Source organism: Bos taurus, chromosome 17 (assembly GCF_002263795.3).
Source record: "Bos taurus isolate L1 Dominette 01449 registration number 42190680 breed Hereford chromosome 17, ARS-UCD2.0, whole genome shotgun sequence".
NCBI classification, from domain to species: Eukaryota; Metazoa; Chordata; class Mammalia; order Artiodactyla; family Bovidae; genus Bos; species Bos taurus.
Window position 1 is genome coordinate 66,329,845 of NC_037344.1, and position 7,072 is coordinate 66,336,916.

Below are 7,072 nucleotides of genomic sequence, written 5' to 3' on the forward strand. Positions count from 1 at the left end.
ACTCTGATGGGTCCTTGAAGTTCCTCTCACCTTAATGCACCCCCTCTCCGGGGGCTGTTCAGTCAGCTTTGGGGGGAGCTCTCCAGTGGAGAGAAGGGGTTTCTCTGGGGAGCCATGTGAGTGCCCAGCTCCTGTCTCATCTTCCACCAGGTAGATTAGAGACTCAGACTCTGGAATTCTGCCTGCATCAGGTCTATGTGACATCATGCCTCTCCGAGGGGCTCAGGGGCCAATTAGGAAGATAATCCAGCCAGGAAACCCTGAGAGCCCCCTATGGCTATTGGTCTCTGGTCTGCCACCATGAGGCTGTACGGCTTCACCAGAGTCATCTGGAGTCCTATGGCCTTGTCTTGGAAATGGGCCTGCGTTCCTGTTGGAAGGAGTTGGTTTAAAGCTTTTCAATCTGGATCCTGGGGTGGATTCAAGATCCCTTTCAGGACATCACATCCTCCAGGAAGCCTCATGACCCCTCAGATTGCATCAGGCGACTGCCCAGCTTCCTGGATTACCTCGTCATCTGTGTCTTTATTTGGTTGTGATTGCCTGTTACATATCTCTCATTGGACTGTCACCACCTCGAGGGTAAGAATGGATCACATCACTTCCTACTCAGAGCTCTTCGAAGACTTCACTGCTTTAGTTGTTGTTCAGTCGGTAAGTCGTGTCCAACCCTTTGCCAAGCTTTCCCATCCTCCACTGTCTCCTAGAGTTTGCTCCAGTTCATATCCATTGAGCTGATGATGCTATTTAACCATCTGAGTGAAGACCAAATCCACACTCCGGCCTCAACTCCCTGTATGGCTTTGCATCGTCTCCCTCTTCTGCGTGACCTCGAGTGGTGTTCCCCCTCTGTTCCAGCCACAACAGTCATCTTCGGGTCCTGTATGCTTCCAACGCCAGGGCCTTGGCACATGCCATTCTCTTCACTGGATGCTCTTTCTTTCCTAGCCCCCACCCCCCCTTAATTGTACCCCCTGATCCTTCAGATTTCAGCATAAGCTTCAGTTCTCCAGAGATTAGGTCAAACTCTTGTTATCAGTTCTGAGGATCTCGCCTTTGTAGACTAGTTGTTGCTATCGAGATTGGGTAAGCAATCGTCTCCGCTTGCAGAGGGCCTGAGAGCAGGGACCACGCCTCTTTGTTCCCCCTTGTAGCCCCAGCATCTTGCTGAATTCCTGGAGCCGAGTGGGCATTACTTATGTCAAATGGTGATGGAATCTTTGTGTTCTCGGAGCCAGGGCCTGGCGCATGGCAAGTGCAAAATTGCTGGTTCCATGTGTGCAAAGCAAACAAATTGGTTCTCTGTGGTCTGGTGGGTCCCATCCCTGCTTCTTGGTAGCATCACTGGCATGGCTTTGGGGTGGACAGACCAGGGTTTGGATGCAGCTTCTTTTACTTCCCAGCTGTGACTTTGGGCAAGTCTTTTCATTCTCAGAGCCCATTTCTTGGTCTGTCAACTGGGGGTCTTCACTGGGGGCTCCAAAGAGGATTTCACAGATGATTTCAAAGCCCTCTGTTAACTGAAGCCACTCAGGAATACTCTGGGAGAAACCCCACATTCCTCAGCATCCTTCCACAGAGATTGGCAGTTCAGATTTTGGTGGGTGAACCCCAGTCTGGGTGGGCCTCCAGAGACCAGGGCTTCAGCATTTCCCATCTTCTGTCTGAGGTGCTTGATGAACAGTGGCAGTGGCCCAATTTCCCAGTGTCCTGAGTACTGGGCTGTGTGGCCACAAATCTGAACACCCCGGATGTAATTCCTGAGTCTGGTCACCTCTGTCTCACAGGCGGGAGGACGTGGACAGATTTAGTGGTGGGATGGGCGGCAGCTGCTTTGGGTCTTCTTGCTTTATGGACTCGAGGTCTGAGCATGGTGCGGTGCATGCAGCTCCTCTCTCCCTCCGCTGCGGGTTCTTATGGAGTTTCCCCCACCCTTGTCCACCAACTACTTTTTTCTTTTAATTATAATAGAATGCATGCTTGCTATTTAAAAAAGGCTTCAAATAATAGAAAGTGAAGGTTCTCCCTATCCACTCGAATCCCATATTCTCGGGTAACCAGTGCAACATGTATTGTGGGTACTACCAGCCCTTGTCTCCATGACGCTCTTAAAAGCTGTATGTGAAATGCTAGAGATGATGTAGAGAAAAGGGAACCGTCCTACACTGTTGGTGGAAATTCAAACTGGTGCCACCATTATGGAAAATAATATGGAGGTAGCTTAAAAAATAAAAACTAGAGTTGTCATATGATCCAGCAGTCCCACTCCTGGGCATGTATCTGGACAAAACTCTAATTCTAAAAGTCACATGCACCCCTGTGTTTTCAGAAGCACGATTCACAGCAGCCAAGACATGGATACAACCTAAATGTCCATCAACAGATGAATGCATGAAGGAGATGTAGTCATACACACAGCGGAGTACTACTCAGCCATAAAAATGAAGAAATGCCACTTGCAGCTACACGGATGGACCTAGAGATTACATGCAAAGTGAAGTAAGACAGAGAAAGACAAACGTTTTATATCACTTACATGTGGAATCGAAACTATGTCACAAATGAGCCTATCAAGAGGAACAGACTTGCAGACACAAATGAACTTATTTATGAAACACACAACTCACCACAGCCTGGCGGTTGCCAAGGCGGACCAGGGAGGGGGAGGGTTGGATTGGGAGTTTGGGATTAGCAGAGGCCGAGTATTATACATAGAATGGGTAAGCAACACAGCCCGACTGTATAGCACAGGGAACCATATTCAGTATTCTATAACAAATCATAATGGAAAAGAACATGAAAAAACACATATTACTAACTAGTATAAAGAAGATTCTATTACCAGCATAACATTGTAACTCAACTATGCTGCTGCTGCTGCTGCTAAGTCACTTCAGTCGTGTCCGACTCTGTGCGACCCCAGAGACGGCAGCCCACCAGGCTTCCCCATCCCTGGGACTCTCCAGGCAAGAACACTGGAGCGGGTTGCCATTTCCTTCTCCAATGCATGAAAGTGAAAAGTGAAAGTGAAGTCACTCAGTCGTGTCCGACTCTTCACAACTCCATGGACTGCAGCCTACCAAGATCCTCCGCCCATGGGATTTTCCAGGCAAGAGGACTGGAGTGGGTTGCCATTGCCTGCTCCGATATGTGATAGCAGCACCTATTAATTACAGAGTGCTGACTGTGGGACGGGCATTATGCTCTAAGTTGCTCAAAAGGGTTAATTCAAGGCGGGTGGAACAGTTGTGCGTGCATGCTGTGCTGTCGTGTCCAACTCTCTGAGAACCCTGTGGACTGTCGCCCACCAGGCTCCTCTGTCCGTGGAAATTTCTATCAAGAATATTAGAGTGGGTTGCCATTTCCTACTCCAGGGGATCTTCCTGACCCAGGGAATCAAACCCACATCTCCTGCATTAGCAAGCAGATTCTTTACCCCTGTGCCACCTGGAAATCCCAGACTACTTGCACTAATTTTACAAATGGGGAAACTGAGACCATTGATTTTAAGAGGCTTGTCCAAAATCACACAGCCAGTAGGTGACAGAGTCAGGACTTGAATCCCCTGCATGTCTGTCTGCATAGTACACTATAGATGCGTGTGTACACTTAGACATTTTTTCCCCACAAAATTGGGTCACAGTATATTTTTGGTTCTTAAACTTTTCTTCACTTCATAAAATATTGTGGGCATCTCTGAAGTTCTCTGTAAATAGGTGCATGTTTAATTTTTCAACTATTTTAATGTTTGAAGAGTATTCTAGAGTATGGTTGGGCTAAAATGTATACAAACTGCTCCAGAGGAGAAATGTGAAAATCATTTCTAAATTTTTGCTTGGAAAACCTTTCTAAGGTTGACCAGTCTTTCATCAGATCAGATCAGATCAGTCGCTCAGTCGTGTCCAACTCTTTGCGACCCTGTGAATCGCAGCATGCCAGGCCTCCCTGTCCATCACCAAGTCCCAGAGTTCACTGAGACTCACGTCCATCGAGTCAGTGATGCCATCCAGCCATCTCATCCTCTGTCGTCCCCTTCTCCTCTTGCCCCCAATCCCTCCCAGCATCAGAGTCTTTTCCAATGAGTCAACTCTTCACATGAGCTGGCCAAAGTACTGGAGTTTCAGCTTTAGCATCATTCCTTCCAAAGAAATCCCAGGGCTGATCTCCTTCAGAATGGACTGGTTGGATCTCCTTGCAGTCCAAGGGACTCTCAAGAGTCTTCTCCAACACCACAGTTCAAAAGCATCAATTCTTGGGCGCTCAGCCTTCTTCACAGTCCAACTCTCACATCCATACATGACCACAGGAAAAACCATAGCCTTGACTAGCCAGACCTTTGTTGGCAAAGTGATGTCTCTGCTTTTGAATATGCTATCTAGGTTGGTCATAACTTTCCTTCCAAATAGTAAGCGTCTTTTAATTTCATGGCTGCAGTCACCATCTGCAGTGATTTTGGAGCCCCCAAAAATAAAGTCTGACACTGTTTCCACTGTTTCCCCATCTATTTCCCATGAAGTGGTGGGACCGGAGGCCATGATCTTCATTTTCTGAATGTTGAGCTTTAAGCCAACTTTTTCATTCTCCTCTTTCACTTTCATCAAGAGGCTTTTTAGTTCCTCTTCACTTTCTGCCATAAGGGTGGTGTCATCTGCATATTTGAGGTTATTGACATTTCTCCCATTATACTATACACATTGCTATATATATATATATAACTATATATATTATACACGCTGCTGTAAACTTGCTTCTTTTTCATTTAATAGTTTACCTGGAAAATTGTTATACCTCAGTCCACATAGACATCCCATGTTCATAGTTATTTATTTAATTTTGAAGTCATATATTCATTGTTAAAATGTATAATAAAATAATTAAGTGATTTATGTGTAAAATATATAAACATATTTGAAAGAAGACTGTGAAACATCTCCTTCCCACTTCTATGCAACCCGTCCCCTATAAATAACCATGATTCTTAGTTTTATTTACATCTTTCCATATATATCTGTATATCTTGAATATATTTATATTCTTACTTTGCCTCTTTTTTACTCATGAGTGATACACTCTATATGTGTATTTTGGAGATATTTCCATTTTAGTACATAAACAATTTCCTCACTCCTTCCTTCCTTTTCTTTTTTTAATAAAATAACTGCAGGTAGTCAGCATTCCACTGCATGGATAAGTAAAAATGTGTTCATTTTTTTAGAAACTATTATTTCAATCTTTCCTGCAGGACTTTTCAGTGCCTTTAACATGCTAGCATACAGTGGGGTCTGTACATACATTGTGTAGACGGCTTTGACTACACAATTACTGCATGCCAACACGATTTCACGGCTTTATTGTCCTGAGGGGGAGTCTGAAGCTCAGAGGGGGAGTGCTACTTGCCCAAAATCACACAGCGATGGTGGAGATCTGGATTCCCAGGCTTCCGGCGACAGTGACAACAATGAAGTGCTCAAAGCCCTTCCTTGGCACTACCAGTTCTCACTGTGGAGCACTGAGGTGAGCATCGAAGAATTGGTGCTTTTGAACTGTGGTGTTGGAGAAGACTCTCGAGAGTCCCTTGGACTGCAAGGAGATCCAACCAGGCCATTCTAAAGGAGACCAGCCCTGGGTGTTCACTGGAAGGAATGATGCTAAAGCTGAAACTCCAGTACTTTGGCCACCTCATGCGAAGAGTTGGCTCATTGGAAAAGACTCTGATGCTGGGAGGGATTGGGGGCAGGAGGAGAAGGGGACGACAGAGGATGAGATGGCTGGATGGCATCACTGACTCGATGGACGTGGGTTTGGGTGGACTCCGGGAGTTGGTGATGGACAGGGAGGCCTGGCATGCTGCGATTCGTGGGGTCGCAAAGAGTTGGACACGACTGAGCGACTGAACTGAACTGAACTGAACTGAACTGAATGCCCTTTAGGAGCACCAAGCCATATAGATTCGTTCATTTTGGAACAATTGCGCAGGATTCTTCAAAAGTGTGAAGATCACAAAAACAGGGCGAAGGTAAGAAACTGTCACAGACTGGAGGGGACTTAGGAGACACGGCAGCTCAGTGCAGCACGCTGTCCTGAATGCATCCACTTTAGGGAGAAAACGGGCGAGATCCAAGTTAAATCTGTAGTATAAGTAATAGTATGGCACCAACATCAGGTTCTTAGGTTTGACTGACGTGCTGTGGTTATGCAGGATGTTAGCACTCGGGGTGCTGGGTGACAGATATACCAGAACTCTCTGTGTTATCTTTGCAGCTCTTCCATAAATCTAAAAATTATTTCTAAACAGGAAGTTTAAAAATTTGTTTATATTATTTACAATACCATCCTGTATTGGATTCAGCCATAGAAAAACAAAAGCAAGCCCAAAATACATGTTAGAATGCTGTATTAAAATATCTTTGGGAAAATTCACAAACATGCTGATCTTGGTTACTTGGGAGGAGGGCCCCTGGGTGGCTAGTGCAAAGGGGGGGACTTTTCACAGTTTATTGTTTAATACCTTCTGGATTTTGAACTATGCATTGGGTTGGCCAAAAAGTTCATTCGGATGTTTCCAGATGACGTTACAGAAAAACTCAAATGGACTTTTTGGCCAACATATTCTCTTTCAACAATTAAACCTTAAAAATAATCAAAAAGAAAAAAATGGGAAAATGTTAACGTGGAATTTTTTGGGGGGAAAATAGAGTGAATGAGATGGTAACAATATTGCTCATTGCTATTAGTGTTTATTGGAAGTTTCTCTGATGTGCCAGGCGCTGTGGTGAGCATGAAATCGGGATGAACTCACTGAGTCCCCTCAACCATGCAAGACCCCTATTTTGTAGAAGAACAATTTGCTCAAGTTGTCATGTAGAAAGTGACAGAGCTGAAATTTGAGGTCAGGTCTGCCTTGTTCTACCACCTGAGCTTTTAATCATCGTTTTCTACTCCTGTGGGATAAATATGCATGCAGCAGGCTATAGGCGGTGTGCAGCAGAGGCTGCTGGAGCCACGCTCACAGTCCCTTGTCCTGCATTTCTTTCCCTGGGTGTGGGGGAAGGCTGGTTCTGGCCATTCGGCC

The 7,072-nt window shown here is 45.4% G+C and overlaps 1 long non-coding RNA gene across 1 annotated transcript; it reads left to right on the forward strand.

Annotated features, from left to right (window-relative positions):
• The first annotated feature begins 370 nt into the window (after nt 1–370).
• LOC132342641 (uncharacterized) lies at nt 371–2,850 on the forward strand. Its single transcript, XR_009491107.1, has 2 exons — nt 371–654; nt 2,330–2,850. It is a non-coding gene; the product is annotated as an uncharacterized lncRNA (long non-coding RNA).
• The last annotated feature ends 4,222 nt before the right edge of the window (nt 2,851–7,072 follow it).